Genomic DNA, 19,571 nt, shown 5'->3' on the forward strand with positions numbered 1-19,571 from the left:
CCAGCCAGAGAAAGCATCCTATCCACATCTACCCTGTCATGCCCTGTAAAAATTTTGTAAGTTTCAATGAGATCACCTCTCATTCTTCGAAACTCTAGAGAATGCAGGTCCAGTTTCTGCAATCTCTCCTCATAAGACAATCTGCCATATCAGGGATTAGTCTGGTGAACCTCCGTTGTACTCCCTATATGGCAAGTATATCCTTCCTTAGATAAGGATATATATGCTGAGAGGATATTTCCCCTCGTGAGGGAAGCTAGAACTATGGGCCAGTTTCAAAATAAGGGGTCTCCCATTTAAGAGGGAAATGAGGAGGAATTTATTTTCATAGAGTCATTTAGGACATAATGAGGCCATTTGGCCCATTTGGGTTCATGCCGGCTCTCCATGGAGAAATCCAGTCAGTCCCTCTCCCTCACTTGATCCCTGTAGCCCTGCAAATTTATATCATTCAAGTGCCCATCCAATTTCTTTTTGAAATCATTGTTTGTCTCCACTTCCAACAGCTATTCCCCCTTGCCCAACACCTTCAATCCCATAGAACTTTTCCAGAGGGCTGTTAATCTTTGGAATTATCTACCCCCGATAGCAGTGGAGGCTGGGTCATGAAATATATTTAAGGCTGAGTTAGACAGATTTTTGATCTGCAAGGGAGTCAAGGGTTATGGGGAACAGGCAGGAAAGCGGAGTTGAGGCCACAATAAGATCAGCAATGATCTCATTGAATGGTGGTGAAGGCTCGAGGGTTGAATGGCCTACTCCTGCTCCTATTATGTTCTTCCACAGCTTTGCCAATGACGGGGTGACCCTGATAGTTTGCCAGTACGCTTGAGACCTTCTGCGATCGGTGGGCACTGCAAGGTCTTGTAGGCATTGTCGACCCAGGTGGCAACATTATTTATTTTGTTGTTTCCTCTTTTTTATGATTTGGGTTTCTACTAGCTGTGGCTGTCTAAAAAAAAAGGGGACACTTTTTTTTTGGTTTAATGGGCAACCTCTTTTAAATTAGGAGGCTGACCAAGGAAACTGGGACGCTGTGAAGGGGGCGCACCCTAGCAACCGTTTGCGGGCGCGCCGCCGGACTCAGTGTCGTGTGCACGCGCACGTATGCGCGCGACAGAGAACCCGCGTACGTGCGTGCTCGCGGGTGCCGCGCCCGGATCCCGACAGTCCCGTCTCCGCCTGGTGACCGAATTCGTGTCGACTGACCAGAGTCCGCGAATTCAAGCCCGACACTGACACCCTGCGCCAGGTAACGCCTGGGAAGGGGAATCCGGGGCGGCTGTGTGAGGGGACGGAGTCGGGGATCCGAGACGAGGACGCTGGGCCCCAAGTAGGTGAAGAAGTGGGTTGAGGCCTAGGCCGGGAACGAGCCGGCAAACCGACAGAGCCGGCGGAAGGAAGGGGCGGGGTGGGGAGCGGTGGCGACGAACCGAGAGTGCAGCAGGGCCCGGCCTGACGGTCACACTCGGCGGAGAGCTAGGCTAGGAAATGACCGCTGAGACCCAGGAAGGAGAAAAGCTGCCCCCCCAATGACCTCCCCTCCCCAGGGGGTAGGGCCGGCGTGGGAGTGCGCGGGGGCGGCTCCGGGTTGAGGTCGTGTCCTGGGGCCGAGGCTGACAACAGAACCGAGGGAGGGGGTGGACAAGTGAACACAATACAGTCACCGGGACAGTTCGGTGCACAGAATTACTGCAGCGCCAGGGTAACGAGGTTGTCAGCAACACTCACATTTTCCACTGGAGTTCATCAAAGTCCATTTACGATTCTGTCCCAAACTGAAGTTCAAGTGTTTTAATAATTCTCTATTGAAACGAATGAAAAGTGACATTGCTGTCCTTTGAGTTGTGCCTTCTGTTTCAACCCCATAATACAATAATGTGGGGGGGGGGGGGGGGGTGATGAAGTCGGTTTGTAGATGCCATAGTTTGATTTTGAGGAAGAGAAAGCCTAAAATGTTAGGCATTTCAGGCATGTAATCGGGAAATCCTGTTTGAATACCTGGCAAAGGATTTAATCAGATTGGTGATGCTCCTCAGAAAGCCATTAGGTATCTATCCTTTGTCAGCTGGGAGACAAAGTTCTGCATTATTTTCTTTTGTCCAATCAATAGAATGTAAAGTTTGTAAAGGAATTTACATGGAAACTTTTAATCATGTGAAGATTCTATTTTTTTACGTTTGTTCACATTTGGTGTGGGGTTTTCAGTGAAGCATAACGGACATGCAAAATGTTATGCATATATACCCTTTCAGATTTAGGTTGTGTCTAGAAAGAGAATGTTGAGCCTTTTGGTACTAGAGTGAAGCATTTATGGGTTAGTCCAGGGGTCAGCGACCTTTTTTTACCTAAAGAGCCTTTTTTAAAAAAAAAATGGCCTAAAATAAAAACTGAGTTGCAAGGTGAAAAAAAATTAAAGAATGGAGTAAAGGCATAAGCATACCTTAAGAGGAAAATATTGTTTTATTGGGAATCTAAGGAATATTATGCACTTATTTGCTGTAAAAAGTCATTTTCTTTAACCTCTCTCTGAAGTTTGTATGATTGGCCACAGTTACTACTGTATTTCATGTGATAGGAATCATGTATATAGGTCAGGCAAAAATCCAGTTTATACATTTCAGGAATAGGTAAAAACCATTATTTTTATTTTCAAAGTTGAATCTTGATGCTATCCAAATCTTAGATTTGCCTTTGGCTTTATCAACCTTTTTTTGGAGAATCATAAGGCACATTTTTCAGCAAAGATTTTGAACTTTGCTAACAAATGCCCCGTTTGTGATATTTCTCCTAACCTCTATATAATTTAGTAAATTCCAGCATTAAATAATTGTGAATTTTTTTTTTTTTATTCATCCATGGGATGTGGGCGTCACTGTCTATGCCAGCATTTATTGCCCTTGAGAAGGTGGTGATGAGATGCCTTCTTGAACCGCTGCAGTCCATGTGAGGTAGGTATACCCACAGTGCTGTTAGGAAGGGAGTTCCAGGATTTTGACCCAGCGACAGTGAAGGAACGGCGATATAGTTCCAAGTCAGGATGGTGTGTGACTTGGAGGGAAACTTGCAGGTGTTGATGTTCCCATGCATCTGCTACTGTTGTCCTTCGAGGTGGTAGAGGTCGCGGGTTTGGAAGGTGCTGTCTAAGGAGCCTTGGTGCGTTGCTGCAATGCATCTTGTAGGTGGTAGACACTGCTGCCGCTGTGCGTCGGTGGTGGAGGGAGTGAATGTTTGTGCATGGTGTGCCAATCAAGCGGGCTGCTTTGTTCTGGATGGTGTCGAGCTTCTTGAGTGTTGTTGGAGCTGCACCCATCCAGGCAAGTGGAGAGTATTCCATCACACTCCTGACTTGTGCCTTGTGGTGGTGGATAGGCTTTGGGGAGTCAGGAGGTGAGTTACTCGCCGCAGGATTCCCAGCCTCTGACCTGCTCTTGTAGCCACAGTATTTATATGGCTACTCCAGTTCAGTTTCTGGTCAATTGTAACCTGCAGGATGTTGATAGTGGGGGATTCAGCAGTGGTAATGCCATTGAATGTCAAGGGGAGATGGTTAGATTCTCTCTTGTTGGAGATGGTCATTGCCTGGCACTTGTGTGGCGCAAATGTTACTTGCCACTTATCAGCCCAAGCCTGGATACTGTCCAGGTCTTGCTGCATTTCTACATGGACTGCTTCAGTATTTGAGGAGTCGCGAATGGTGCTGAACATTGTGCCATCATTAGCGAACATCCCCACTTCTGACCTTATGATAGAAGGAAGGTCATTGATGAAGCAGCTGAAGATGGTTGAGCCTACGACACTACCCTGAGGAACTCCTGTAGTGATTTCCTGGATCTCAGATATTTGACCTCCAACAACCACAGCCATCTTCCTTTATGCTAGGTATGACTCCAACCAGCGGAGAGGTTTCCCCTGATTTCCCATTGACTTCAGTTTTGCTAGGGCTCCTTGATGCCATACTCGGTCAAATGCTGCCTTGATGTCAAGGGCAGTCACTCTCACCTCACCTCTTGAGTTCAGCTCTTTTGTCCATGTTTGAACCAAGGCTGTAATGAGGTCAGGAGCTGAGTGGCCCTGGCGGAACCCAAACTGAGCATCACTGAGCAGGTTATTGCTAAGCAAGTGCTGTTTGATGACACTGTTGATGACACCACCATTCACGACTGGATGTGTCAGGACTGCAGAGCTTAGATCTGATCCGTTGGTTATGGGATCGCTTAGCTCTTTCTATTGCATGCTGTTTATGCAGTTTGGCATGCAAGTAGTCCTGGGTAGTAGCTTCACCAGGTTGACACCTCATTTTGAGGTCTGCCTGGTGCTGCTCCTGGCATGCCCTCCTGCACTCTTCATTGAACCAGGGTTGGTCTCCTGGCTTGATGGGAATGGTAGAGTGGGGGATATGCCAGGCCATGAGGTTACAGATTGTGCTTGAGTACAATGCTGCTGCTGATGGCCCACAGCGCCTCATGGATGCCCAGTTTTGCATTGCTAGATCTGTTTGAAATCTATCCCATTTAGCACGGTGATAGTGCCACACAACACGATGGATGGTATCCTCAATGTGAAGGTGGGACTTTGTCTCCACAAGGACTGTGCGGTGGTCACTCCTACCAATACTGTCATGGACAGAAGCATCTGCGGCAGGCAGATTGGTGAGGACAAGGTCAAGTATGTTTTTCCCTCGTGTTGGTTTCCCCACCTGCCGCAGACCCAGTCTAGCAGCTATGTCTTAGAACATAGAACAGTACAGCACAGTACAGGCCCTTTGGCCCACGATGTTGTGCCGAACCTTTAACCTGCTCTAAGATCAAACTAACTACCTACCCTTCATACTACTATCGTCCATGTACCTATCCAAGAGTCGCTTAAATGCCCCTAATGTATATGCTTCTACTACCACCGCTGGCAGCGCATTCCACGCACCCACCACTCTCTCTGTAAAGAACCTACCTCTGACATCTCCCCGAAACCTTCCTCCAATCACCTTAAAATTATGCCCCCTGGTGATAGCCCTTTCCATCCTGGGAAAAAGTCTCTGACTATCCACTCTATCTATGCCTCTCATCATCTTGTACCCCTCTATCAAGTCACCTCTCATCCTTCTTCGCTCCAATGAGAAAAGCCCTAGCTCCCTCAATCTTTCTTCGTAGGACATGCCCTCCAGTCCAGGCAGCATCCTGGTAAATCTGCTCTGCACCCTCTCTAAAGCTTCCACATCCTTCCTATAATGAGGCGACCAGAACTGAACACAATATTCCAAGTGTGGTCGAACGAGGGCCTTGAAGAGCTGCAGCACAACCTCGCGGCTCTTAAACTCAATTCCCCTGTTAATGAAAGCCAACACACCATACGCCTTCTTAACAACCCTATCACCTTGAGTGGCAACTTTGAGCGATCTATGCACATGGACCCCAAGATTCCTCTGTTCCTCCACACTACCAAGAATCCTGTCTTTAAGCCTGTATTCCGCATTCAAATTCGACCTTCCAAAATGAATCACTTCACACTTTTCCAGGTTGAACTCCATCTGCCACTTCTCAGCCCAGCTCTGCATCCTGTCAATGCCCCTTTGCAACCTACAACAGCCTTCCACACTATCCACAACTCTAGCAACCTTCGTGTCATCGGCAATCTTGCTAACTCAGCCTTCCACGTCCTCATCCAAGTCATTTATAAAAATCACAAAGAGCAGAGGTCCCAGAACAGATCCTTGTAGAACACCACTGGTCACCGAACTCCATGCTGAATACTTTCCATCTACTACCACCCTCTGACTTCTATGGGCCTGCCAATTTTGTATCCAGACAGCCAACATTCCCTGAATCCCATGCCTCCTTACTTTCTGAATGAGCCTACCATGGGGAACCTTATCAAACGCCTTGCTAAAATCCATATACACCACATCCAGTGCACTTCCTTCATCAATGTGTTTTGTCACATCTTCAAAGAATTCAATAAGGCTTGTGAGGCATGACCTGCCCCTCACAAAGCCATGCTGACTGTCTCTAATCAAACCATGCTTTTCCAAATAATCATAAATCCTGTCTCTCAGAATCCTCTCCAATAATTTGCCCACTACCGACGTAAGACTGACTGGTCTATAATTCCCAGGGTTATCCCTATTCCCTTTCTTGAACAAGGGAACAACATTTGCCACCCTCCAATCATCCGGTACTACTACAGTGGACAGTGCCCTTTAGGACTCGGCCAGCTCGGTCAGTAGTGGTGCTACCGAGCCACTCTTGGTGATGGACATTGAAGTCCCCCACCCAGAGTACATTTTGTGCCACCCTCAGTGCTTCCTCCAAGTGGTGTTCAACATAGAGGGGTACTGATTCATCAGCTGAGGGTGGGCGGTAGGTGGTAATCAGTAGGAGGCTACCTTGCCCATATTTGACCTGATGCCATGAGACTTCATGGGGTCTAGAGTCGATGTTGAGGACTCCCAGGGCAACTCCCTCCGTACTGTAGGCCACTGTCCCACTACCTCTGATGGGTCTGTCCTGCCGCTGGGACAGGACAGCTAATTTGTACGTGCAAGATTCCACAAACAGCAGTAAGATAAATGACCAGTTCTGGGACTGTTGTTTGAGGGATACATGTTGGCCAGGATGCTGGGAGAATATCCCATCTCTTCTTGAATAGTGCAATGTCTTTTACATCCACCTGAAGAGGCAGGCAGGGCCTCAGTTTAACATTTTACCTGAAAGGCAGCACTACAAGCAATGCAGCACTCCATCAGTAATTATGTTCCAGTCCTTGGTGTGGGGTTTGAATCCATGACCTCTGATAGGTGAGTACTGCTGCTGAGCCAAACGGACAGATTTTTAAATTGTCGCTGCATTTTTTTCTGTGGGCTTAGGAAACTTTGCAATTTTATAAATAAGATGCGGCGCAGTGGTTAGCACCGCAGCCTCACAGCTCCAGCGACCCGGGTTCAATTCTGGGTACTGCCTGTGTGGAGTTTGCAAGTTCTCCCTGTGTCTGCATGGGTTTCCTCCCACAGCCAAAAGACTTGCAGGTTGATAGGTAAATTGGCCATTATAAATTGCCCCTGGTATAGGTAGGTGGTAGGGGAATATAGGGACAGGTGAGGATGTGGTAGGAATATGGGATTAGTGTAGGATTAGTATAAATGGGTGGTTAATGGTCGGCACAGACTCGGTGGGCCGAAGGGCCTGTTTCAGTGCTGTATCTCTAAATCAAATCACTACGTATTTTAGAGAGATTGCACCAATGCACACTGCAAAAAAAAAGTGAATGGAGGAGCTGCTATCAATGCTTCCTCAGAAATGTCTGATTTATTTTTGTATACAGTTGAAGTTAACCATGTTCCCTGAAATGTTTATTGCTGCAGAAGGTTGTACTTTGCTTGGTTTTATAGTAGGTGTTTATTTTGTGAGTTTGCAGTTGCATTGTACCAGCCTCTCTGGTCTTCAGTGACTTGAGTCATTAGGTTGAAGTCTGAATAGGGTGGGGAACAATAAGATAAGAGAGAAGGAATGTAAAGTGTTCTTGTCAAAGATAAGAATCACAGCAAAAATGAGTTGATGGTGACTGCAGGCTAAAAGACTTTGCAAAATTATTTTCTTGAAGTTTTGAAAATACAGTTTTCATGTTTGCTTCAGGAACTAGAAGCATCACAATTGAAATTAGATTAGATTAGAGATACAGCACTGAAACAGGCCCTTCGGCCCACCGAGTCTGTGCCGAACATCAACCACCCATTTATACTAATCCTACACTAATCCCATATTCCTACCAAACATCCCCACCTGTCCCTATATTTCCCTACCACCTACCTATACTAGTGACAATTTATAATGGCCAATTTACCTATCAACCTGCAAGTCTTTTGGCTTGTGGGAGGAAACCGGAGCACCCGGAGGAAACCCACGCAGACACAGGGAGAACTTGCAAACTCCACACAGGCAGTACCCGGAATCGAACCCGGGTCCCTGGAGCTGTGAGGCTGCGGTGCTAACCACTGCGCCACTGTGCCGCCCTGTTTGTGCTGTTTAGTTTAGTTCAGTCAACTTCTGTACATTTTACCTGTTGTACACACTTGGACATTGAATTTAAATCAGCAGTTCAGTGCAGAATTGAGAGAGTTGCATTAACGGAGGTGTGATGTTAAACCAAGGCCCAGTTCTCCTGTTAAGGTGGGCATAAAAGATCCCATGGGCATGTTAATTGTATATTAATCATGTTTAATTGTATGCAAGGGTGGGCATTAACTTGGCATTCACTTGTGCCCCTATAAATAAACACACACTGAAACTGTGGTTGGGTTAGGAGGTGTGTATGCTTGTAATGTGTGACTCCGTAAATGTATGCTAATAGTGAGTAAACATTGGCTCCAGTTCTAACCTTTACCAACCGGCTTTAGTTTAGTTTTTTTTTGTTTTTAGAGATACAGCACTGAAACAGGCCCTTCGGCCCACCGAGTCTGTGCTGACCATTAACCACCCATTTATACTAATCCTGCACTAATCCCATATTCCTACCACATCCCCACCTGTCCCTATATTTCCCTACCACCTACCAATACTACGGGCAATTTATAATGGCCAATTTACCTACCAACCTGCAAGTCTTTTGGTTTGTGGGAGGAAACCAGAGCACCCGGAGAAAACCCACGCAGACACAGGGAGAACTTGCAAACTCCACACAGGCAGTACCCAGAATTGAACCCGGGTCGCTGGAGCTGTGAGGCTGCAGTGCTAACCACTGCGCCACTGTGCCGCCCTCTGGAATATAACTTGGTAACGGGACAATTGCCTAAAGGTGGTTGGAAACTAAGTAAATAAAATTTCAGTTAGAAAACTGCAATAATTGTGGCAAAGGTTGAAAATAAGTGTAAATTGTTGAGGTATGATTACTCTCCCATATTCTTGGAGTCTGAACCATATGACCAGTGGAAGAATGAAGTGTATAGGTTTACATGGGGTATATCCCGACCAAAAAGGAAACATAGTATGGCCTTGGTGTTGTCGCTTCCTACAAGAGGTAAAATCAGAAGTATTTTTGAGATGGATGCTTGTCAGGTGATGAAGGTTTGGACCTTCTAGAATTCTTGGGTGAAATCTGGAAGAAAACAGATGGTCCTTCCATGGAAGAATATATTGTGGACTTTAACAGATTGAATTTAGTCACTCTTTATACAGTTTGGGATCCCTGGATTAGTGCTAGCTTTTAAATTGCTGTATTGTGCCAAGGTGTCTCATAAGGACAGGCTACTTGGTTCTAATGGTGTTTGGTTCTCAGAGAGGGATGACCCCATAGAATCAGATGTCTGTTGCCTTGAAAAAGTTCCTGGGGAAACAGTCGTTTCTTTCAGCCTTTGTGGAATAAATGAGACATTCCGCAATGACAAAGGAATCAATGATTGACAGGTTTCAAAATGGTCCAGATACAGGACACAGACTACAATACAATGGAAGGATTAAGGACAGGCAGAATGAGGATGAAAGCACCTTTAGCAGGTCTGGCTACCCTTTACAGCAGAAGACCGAATTGGAACAGCAATAATAGGTGAATGAATCCCTATTATTCAAGGAACTGTTGGTGCTTCAGGTGTGACTCGAAGTATCATTATGTGGTGAACTGCCCAAGGCGGAGAGGCAGAGTCCTTGAAATGACACATGCCAAAAAGAGTTCTGAGAAAGAGGATGACAATAAATGATGCATTCGAACAAATTATATTGGTCACAAGTTTTAATCCTGTGATGAATGTGTTCGTCACGGACTTTCTATCTGTGCAGTACTAGATAGTAGTTGGACTTCAACAGTTTGTGGAACAAATTGGTCAAAATGTTACCTTGATTCACTAAGTAGTAAGGATGGACACAAGGTTAAGGAATAAAAAAGTACTATTTGCTTTAGGTTTGGTGATAACTCTTTTTAGTGGCATCAATGTGTTATCATTCCACGTAAAATAACCAGACTAAGCCATTTTATCAGGACAGATGTCGGCTCTAGTGAAATACATATGCTGTCGAGTTAACCTTCTAGGAAAAAGGCACAAATTAAACTGGACATGGAGCATGATAAGGCAATTACTTTTGAAAAGTCAGTGAACCTGCAGTTTACCCAGTCAGGGCATTAATTGTGCCCCCTTAACAAAATCTGATGTTTCCCATCAGAGTGTTAGAGAAGTATTAATGGAATCAAGTAATATGAATGAGAGGGGGTAAAAAGAAGATTGTCTTAGATACATAGACAATTTACTCACCCTACTTGTCAAAAGTTAAAAATCCTGCTAAAAGATACAGTTGTGGCTGAAGTGTATACGAGCTCATAGATGAGTTTAGTGAGAAGAGTGAAACCTGTAAAATGCATCCAAGGAAGCTGCTGCGTCCTATTTATTGTAAGCCTTCCATTGGCGTGTGATTTTAATGAAAAGGTTGCCATGGATTTAAAGGTTTGGGACAAAGAAATATTTACATTCTATATTTTGTAAACTTGGTGACCAGATTTAGTCTTTCTACAATAATACTTAGTAAGGACAAGAAGGTTATTATAGACAAAATTATAGAGGGATGGATAGGGAGTAGACTTGGGGCACCAGCGAAGTTTTTGACTTGTAATGGAGGGAAATTTGCCAATGACTAGTTCAGACGTGTGAAAACATGAACATCATGGTCATGAGTATAACAGTTGAAAGCTGACAGGAATCTTGTGATAGATGAAATGCTGCATAAAATTTTAGCTGATCAACCAGACTGCAAGTTGGCAACCACCCTAGCATGGGCAGTTCATGCAAAGAATTTGCTCCGGATAGTTGGAGTGTATGGTCCCTATCAATTAGTCTATGGGCGAAATCCCAGATTGCCTTCTGTGCAGTGCGATACTCCTGCCCAAGAAAGTAGTACAACTAATTCAATTTTTTCTGCACATTTGAATGCTTTACATGCAGGGAGATGGGCTTTCATCAAGGCTGAAGACTCAGAGAAAATTTAAAGGACACTGAGGCATTGCATAAGACCATCTGAGACAGAATTTAATTCAGGAGGTTTGGTGTATTACAAAAGAGAGGGTCGTAGGGAGTGAAAAAGCTCTGGTAAGATAATAGGTTGTGATCGTAAGTCGGTACTTAACAAACATAGCATTCAAACAGTTAAGGTTCATTTCACAATTAATCAGAATTAATTACGAAATCTCGGACTCTGAGCACCTGATAGAAGTAAATGAGACACCTTTTGCCTCAGATACTCATGTGTTTTGTGATAAAGGTCCTGAGGAACAAAATACGGTAAATCAAGGGCTGGATAGTACTGTGAGTGATCATGACACACATGAAAGGGCTATCATGTCGAAAGACCAATTGCCCAGGGTAGATACTCAGGTGACACATATTCCAGAGGGGTCGAGTGAATGCAGGGATGTGATGCTCGTGGGACGTGCAGTAAAAGCTACTAGCAAGTTTAAGTACTGGTTGAATGATCAGGCGGCACAGTAGCGCAGTGGTTAGCACTGCAGCCTCACAGCTCCAGCGACCCGGGTTCGGTTCTGGGTACTGCCTGTGCGGAGTTTGCATGTTCTCCCTGTGACTGCGTGGGTTTCCACCAGGTGCTCCGGTTTCCCCCCACAGCCAAAGACTTGCAGGTTGATAGGTAAATTGGCCATTGTAAATTGCCCCTGGTGTAGGTAGGTGGTAGGAGAATGGTGGGGATGTGGTAGGGAATATGGGATTAATGTGGGATTAGTATAAATGGGTGGTTGTTGGTCGGCACAGACTCGGTGGGCCGAAGGGCCTGTTTCAGTGCTGTATCTCTCTATGACTCTATGATGGCCAAGAAGCGGGGTCCATGGACTGGTAGAATGGGGTGAAAGTGTGAAGAGTAAAAAAGCGCAGTGCAAGTACTGATAGTGGGCCTGGAAGTAACTTGGGTCAGAAAGTCACCACATACTGGAGAGAGATGGTGCAAGATGGTGATTTCACAGTAGAAATCCCAACAGATGTAAAAGTGCAAGTGGAGGCCGTAGCTTGAATAGATTAGACAATGAAATAAAGGCTCCAAACTAGAAGAAAAAGTCCTCATGATCATGAAGTTTCGGTAGCTGCCAATAAACTTGAGGATAAACTAAGAGGCAAAAAAAGGAATTAGATAGTTGGAGAGAGTTTGGAGTACCAGATAAGTGGTAGCCAGCTTGTCAACAGATGGATTTGTACTACAGATGTCCTTGCAGATGGGACATAAGGCTAAAGCAAAGCCAGGAATTCTGAAGAGCGATTGGGTGATACAGATATTCGAGTGGACTCTTCCATAGCTGGAAAAGTAATCTTGAAAATCTTTTTAGCTCTTTTGACCACATATCTATTGGAGTGTAGATCAATCAGCATAAAAGCTGCATTTCATCAGGGTAATACTTTTCAGTGGAAAGTGTTTCTGAAATCACCCAAAGAGGCAACAGATGCAGACAGAAAACTGTGGAAACTAAACAAATGCATCTGTGGCCTGAATGATGCTTCCAGGATGTGGTATTTTTCAGTGAGATCTATTTTGCTGGAAATAGTTGTATCCAACTAAAAGCAGATCTTGCAATGTTATATTGGTATCATGAAGGAAAGCTTTCAGGCATCTTCATGATGCATGGTGATTTCTTACTGTGGAATTTGAGAAATCTGAAATTAATAGTTTAGTTTAGTTTAGAGATACAGCACTGAAACAGGCCCTTCGGCCCACCGAGCCTGTGCTGACCATCAACCACCCATTTATACTAATCCTACACTAATCCCATATCCCCACCTGTCCCTATATTTCCCTACCACCTACCTCTACTAAGGACAATTTATAATGGCCAATTAACCTATCAACCTGCAAGTCTTTGGCATAATAAGATTGGAATAGAACGTAAAATTGGGATAAAAGCAAAATACTGTGGATGCCGGAAATCTGAAATAAAAACAAAGTGCTGGAAATACTCAGCAGGTCTGACAACATCTGTAGAGAGATAAAAACAGTGTTAACCTTTCAGGTCTGTGACCTTTCTGATGAAATGCTAACTGTTTCTTTCTTCACATGCTTACAGACCTGCTGATTATTTTCAGCACTTGCTGTTATTATGTAAAATTGGAAGTCAGGCTTGTGGGGCTTTTAAATATATTGGGTAAGATATTAAGCAGAGTATGTCTGTAATAACTTCAAATCAACGATCCTATTTAGAGAGTTACTCCCATCCCAGTTAATTGTACTAGGTCCTCGCAGAAAGATGTTATATCTAAAGAAACAGAGCAATTGTGAGGTTTGATTCATCAATTGAATTGGTTGAACACTCAGACTAGACCAGTTGCTAGTTTTGATGTGTTGGAGTTAAATACTATGATGAAACACCCTAAAGTCAAGAATGTTTTAAAGGCAAATAAACCATTAAAAAAATAAACTTGGAGAAATGTGTACTTAAGTTCCCATCCTTAGGTGATCAGAGCATGTTTAGCATTGCTTCAAATGCTGATCTTCCTGATGAGTATTCGAGTGCAGCTGGTTTCATAATATTTTTTATGAGCAAAAATTAGAAACGTCCTTTAAGCTTAGGAAGCAAAGAAAATAAAAAGGATTGTTCAAAGTGTTTTGACTACTGAAATATTGGCTCTTGTGGAGGCAGTGGATATGGGATTCTATTTGCTAAAATTTTGAGAGATTCTGTACAGTGGGCATACTGAAGATAGTATACCCATTGAATGTTATGTAGGTAAAGTGGGAGTGGGGAAAAAGTTACAGATTGACCTTGCTAGCTTGAAACAAATGCTGGAGAGAAAGGAAATCACCAAAGTTAAATGGGTGGATGCAAGTCATCAAACTGTTTGTACGTGCGTTTCTTTTTGTAAAACAATTTGTTTAGGGGTCCTGGAGGGGCATCTCACACTATAATGCTATGCACAGAATATGGAGGTTTTTGATATTTGTTTTGAAATTTTGTTTATGCATATAAATTCTAATTTTTGTTCATAGAGAAGAATCTGTTAATTGTATATTAATTGTGTTTAATTGTATGCAGATGATGGGCGTGATCTGGGGATTCCAAGCAAACTGTGGTTGTTGGATTAGGAGGTGTATACTTGTAAAGTGAAACTCTGTAAATAAATGCTTAGAAAAATGTGTAAAAGATTGGTTCTAGTTCAATCCTTCACCAACTGGTTTTCTGGAATATAGCAGGGCATATTTGAAGAACTAGAAGTTCTAACGGTATCCTAGCCATATTTTCATCCCTCAAACTCTTAACGAGTGATTCATCTTATTGCTGTTTGTAGGATCTTGTAGCTTGCGAACTGGCTGCCACTGTTGCTGATTAAAACTACAATGAATACACTTTAGAAGTAATTCATTGGCTGTGAAGCACTTTGGGGATTCAGTGGGTGTGAAAAGCATTGTATAAATGTAAATTCTTTCTTTCTCACTCTTGTGTATATACTCAGATAAAAATGTTGTCATTTATGCCTCACGATTTTTAATCAGAAAATTAGTCATTAGTCGATTCTAATTATCCTGTTGCCAGTCCATTGGCTAAGCCCTTTTAATACATTTGATCTCACTGTTCAGGTTCTGTTGCATGGAATCATGTTTATGTAGTTGGAATCGCAATATTCCGAAATCTCTCGTCAGCCTTAGGTAGTCGTGGTTGATGTAATATGTGAAAATGTGCTATTAGGATGCTGGACAAGTTCCACAACTTTGTTGAATCCTTTTAGGTAAAGGGTAACCGCTTACCAACAAAAGCTGGAATGTACCTAATCAAGAATATTGTGATACAGTCGGCACCTTAGGTGGCAAGAACAACATTGCAGATTGACATTAATCCTATAATTTTTTTAGAAATGTCAAATTTTATCAGGGTACTAGGTTTAGCTCTGTTTTTAGTCTCTATATTAGTAAAGTGTAATGGGTATGAGAGATTTTCGTGCTGTCTCCTTGGACTGTGGAAAGCACCGAGGAGTACAACTATAGATTTTTGTCCTACCATACTTGAGAGCACTTTGAACTATATAACTTTTTGTGGTAGTGGGGGAGTGATTGCAGGTGAATGAATTAAGTGCAACATACATGCAGCTATCGTTCAATATTGAAATGTGATTAATTTTTTTCTCCATTGCCTATTTATGTTGTCCTAAATCTACTAGAGGCTATAGTGCACAGAACACGTGAATGAGGAAAGTTCATTGGACTCAACAACACATCTAGTCCATTAATTCTCCCTTCATAGCACACAATGTTTCAGTTACTCAAAAGTTTACCGATCAAAAGAGCCAGGAAGCAGAGAGTTAGATAAATATTTAAGACCGGCTGACTGCATAGGCAAAACGCACCAGGATTATTTAAAAACGAAATGCTGACTGCAGTTCAATGACAAACAGTGCCATAGCGTCGCACTCAGAATGACACTAACCTCTAATGGTGCTGTTCAGCCTGTCATTGCTGTTAACCTGTGCTCCACAGTAACCTGAGTCTAGGCACAAGTGAGATACTGTATTTTTGCATCAGTGTTTGGCAATTAAGAGCACATTGACTGGCCATAAAACCAAAGGCCCATTCAAAGGTTTTATGCACAATTGGTGTTTTGACAATGCTTCCTTTAAAGTGCCTCACAAAGTAATTTCTTAAATTGTTAGGAGTTAAGCTTTTGCCTAGAACATTAGAAATATATACACACACGCAAATATACGTAGTCGACTCTTAAATTGTCTGAGTTGAATTTTTAGCATGGAATTCCACTGAATTAAATATTGAATTATACTGAATTCAATAATTCGGTTTATTTTAGTTCCAAGAATATGGTTGAATCGTGAGTAAACAAACTCTGGTCGTTGCTACGTTGATCAAAGTTTTCAAGATATTAAGGTGAACAATAGGGTAATTAGAACTATTTCCGCTGGTTAGGGATCAAAGACTAGGGTGTATAGCCTAAAAATCAGATCCAGACCTTTCAGGAGTGAAATTAGGAAATATTTCTACAAAGGGTGTGGAAGTTTGGACCTCTGCCGCAAACATCAATTAAGAATATAAGAAATAGGAGCAAGAGTAGACCATATGAACCCTCGAGCCTGCTGTACCATTCAGTATGATCCTAGCTGCTCTTCTGCCCCAGCTCCATTTTCCCGCATGCTCCCCATATCCCTCAATTCCCTGAGAGACTAAAAATCTGTCTATCTCTGCCTTAAATATATTCAACGATAGAGCATGCACAACCCTCTGGGGTAGATGGTTCCAAAGATTTGCAACCCTCTGAGTAAAGAAATTTTTCCTCATCTTAATCCTAAATGATTGACCCCTTATCCTGAGTCTATACCGCATGGTCTAGATTCCACAGCCAAGGGAAACAACTTACCAGTGTCTACCCTGTCAAGTCCCTTCAGAAACTTGTATGTTTCAATGAGATCACCTCTCATTCTGCTAAACTCCAGAGAGTATGGGCCCAATTTACTTAGCATGTTATCATCGGACAACCCTCTCATCCTAGAAACCAATCACAGCATCTTTGCTGTACTGCCTCCAAGTATATTGTTCTTTAAATAAGGAGCCCAGAACTGCGCACAATACTCTGGGTGTGCTCTCAGAAAAGTCCTGTACAATTTGTAGCAAGACTTCCTTAATCCACTTGCAATAAAGGCCAACATGCAGTTTGCCTTCTGAATTGCTTGCTGTATCTGCCTGCTAACTTTGTGTTCCTTGTATGAGTGCACCCAAGTCTCTGAACATCAACATTTAAAGTTTCAGGCCTTTTGAAAAATATTCTGCTTTTCTATTCTTACTACCAAAGTGAATAACCTCACACTTCCTCACATTATATTCTATCTTCCACCTTGTTGCCCACTCACTTAACCTGTCTATATCTCTTTGCAGCCTCTTTGTGTCCTCTTTGCAGCTTACATTCCCACCTAGCTTTGTATCATCAGCAAATTTAGATACATTGCTCTCGGTCTCTTTGTCTGAGTCATTAATATAGATTGCAAATAGCTGAGGCCCCAGCACTGATACTTGTGGCACTCTACTAGTTACAGCCTGCCAACTTGAAAATGCCCCATTTATCATTACTCTCTGCTTCTTGTCAGTTAACTAATCCTCCATCCATATTAATATATCACCCCAACTCCGTGAGCTCTTAGCTTGCATATTAACCTTTTGTGTGGTCCCTTATTGAATGCCTTTTGGAAATCCAATATACTCTATCTACTGGTTCCCCTGTATGTACCCTACTAGTTACATCCACAACAATCTCTAATGAATTTGTCAAACACAATTTCCCTTTTGTAAAAACATGTTGACTTTGTATGATCATACTTGATCTTCTAAGTGCATTGTTAAGACTTCCTTAATAATAGCCATCAGGAAAATGCTGGAATCTGATGTCAGGCTAATTGGCCTGTAGTTCCCTGTTTTCTCTCCATATTTTGAATAGAGGTGTTAAATTTGCTAACTTCCAATCCGTTGGGACTGTTCTAGAATCTAGGGAATTTTGGAAAATCATAACCAAAGCATCCACTAACTGTTTTAGGACCCTAGGATGTAGGCCGTCAAGTCCTGAGGATTTTGTTTGCTTTTCATCCCTTATGTTTCTCCAATACTTTGTCTCTACCGATATTAATTACCTTAAGTTCCTCACTCTTGTTAGCTCCTTGGTTACCATCTATTTCTGGTATTTAATTTGTGTCTTCTACTGTGCAGACACAAAATATTTGTCCAATGTCTCTACCTGATTCCCATGATTTCTCCTGCCTTTGCCTGTAAGGGACCAATGTTTGTTTTAGCTACTCTCCTTTTTATATACTTGTTAAAGCTCTTACAACTGTTTTTATATTCCTTGCTAGTTTACTCTCATTCTGTTTTTTCCCTTTTTATCAAACTTGGTTGATTTTTGCTGGTTCCTAAAACACTCTATAACCTGAGGTTTACTACTATTCTTTGCAACATTATAAGCCTCTTTAAATCTAATACTATCCTTAATTTAGCTAGTATGCTACGGATGCATCTTTCTTGATGAGTTTTGGTTTTTTAATTAGATTTATTTTTGCTAAACATTTTGAATTGTTTCTTTAAATGTTACCCATTGTTTATTTACTGCCATAACATTCAGTCGATTTACCCAATCAAGATCTCTCCTCATACCTATGTAATTGGCTTTGTTTAAGTTTAAGATTCTTGTTTGGGACTGGAGTATGTCACTTTCAAACTTAATATGGAATTCAATTGTATTGAGAACCAGCGGATCTTTTACTATGAGATTACTAATTAAACTTGCCTGATTGCACAATACTAGATCTAAAATAGCTTTATCCCTAGTTGGTTTCACAATATATTGTTCCAGGAAACTGTTGCGAAAGGGTTCTATAAACTTTTCTTCAAGACTACTTTTGCCAATTTAATTTTTTCCAGTCCAAATGAAGGTTAAGGTCCCCACAATTATTCCATTGTCTTTGTTACAAGCTCCAATAATTTCTTGCTTAATGCTTGTCCAACGGTATAACTACTGTTAGGGGGCCTATAAACTACTCCCACCAGTGTTTTCTGACCCTTGTAATTCCTAATCTCCACCCATAAAGATTCTACTTCCTTGTCTTCTGAACTAAGATCCTTTCTCACTACTGTCCTTATGTCATCTTTTACTATCAGGGCTATTCCTCCTCCTTTTCCATTCCTGTCTTTTTGAAATGTTGTGTACCCTAGAATATTTACTTCCCTACCTTGGTCACCTCGTAACCATATCTCTCATTGTGCCGCTAGTTCACCTATCTTATTGCGAATGCTTTGTGCATTCAGATAAAGAGCCTTTAATTTTTAAAATACTATTCTTTGTATGACCTTAATTATTGATGCACTATTACCATTAAACACTCTCCCTTCCTGTTCCATTCTGCTTGCCTTTACCCAAATCACTACACTGCTCTATTGCCTCAACTTTTCTCTTTAGATTTTCTAACTCTTCCTCCACTTGACCCCTCCCCACTCCCAATCTTTCAGTTTAAAGCCCTATCCACAACCCTAGTTATTCAATTTGACAGGATACTGATGCGGCCCAGTTTAAGTGGAGCCCATCCCAGTGGAACAGCTCCCTCTTTGCCCAGTACTGGTGCCAGTGCCCCATGAATCAAAACCGCTTCTTCCCGTAACACTGTTTGAGCCATGCATTTTAATTCTCTAATCTGCTTGACCTATGCCAATTGTCACATGGTTCTGGTAACAATCTAGAGATTATTACTTTTTGCGGTTCTATGTTTTAATTTGCACCTCTCAAACTCTGAGCAGAATATCATCCCTAGTTGTATCTATGTTGTTGATTCTTATGTGGATCACGGCAACCAGATTCTCCCCCTCCCACTCCAAGCTCGTCTCCAGCCACGAGGTGATATCTTTAACCCTGGCACTGGGCAGGCAACACAACCTTCGGAACTCCCGGTCATGGCTGCAGGGAACAGTATCTATCCCCCTGACTATACTCTCCCCTTGCACTACCACATTCCTTTTCACTCCCCCTGTTTCAATGGCATCCTACACCATGGTGCTGTGGCCAATTTGCCCATCCACCCTGCAGTCCTTATTCTCATCTGCACAGGTAGCAAGTACCTCTCGTACATG

The 19,571-nt window shown here is 42.7% G+C and overlaps 1 protein-coding gene across 5 annotated transcripts in view; it reads left to right on the top strand.

Moving 5' to 3' along the window:
- Positions 1 to 1,114: 1,114 nt before the first annotated feature.
- The window catches only part of LOC137383258 (actin-related protein 2/3 complex subunit 1A-B), a 59,436-nt gene continuing 40,979 nt past the window's right edge, over positions 1,115 to 19,571 (top strand). Inside the window, exons 1-2 of one of the 5 annotated variants that reach the window (XM_068055791.1) lie at positions 1,115 to 1,333; positions 10,919 to 11,062. The gene's annotated coding sequence lies outside the window, so the exon portion shown is untranslated. Of the gene's footprint in view, positions 1,338 to 10,918; positions 11,063 to 19,571 lie in introns of all 5 variants that reach the window. The other 4 variants (XM_068055793.1, XM_068055794.1, XM_068055790.1 and 1 more) reach the window with 4 other exon arrangements.

The sequence above is a fragment of the Heterodontus francisci genome, chromosome 24, assembly GCF_036365525.1.
Source record: "Heterodontus francisci isolate sHetFra1 chromosome 24, sHetFra1.hap1, whole genome shotgun sequence".
NCBI classification, from domain to species: Eukaryota; Metazoa; Chordata; class Chondrichthyes; order Heterodontiformes; family Heterodontidae; genus Heterodontus; species Heterodontus francisci.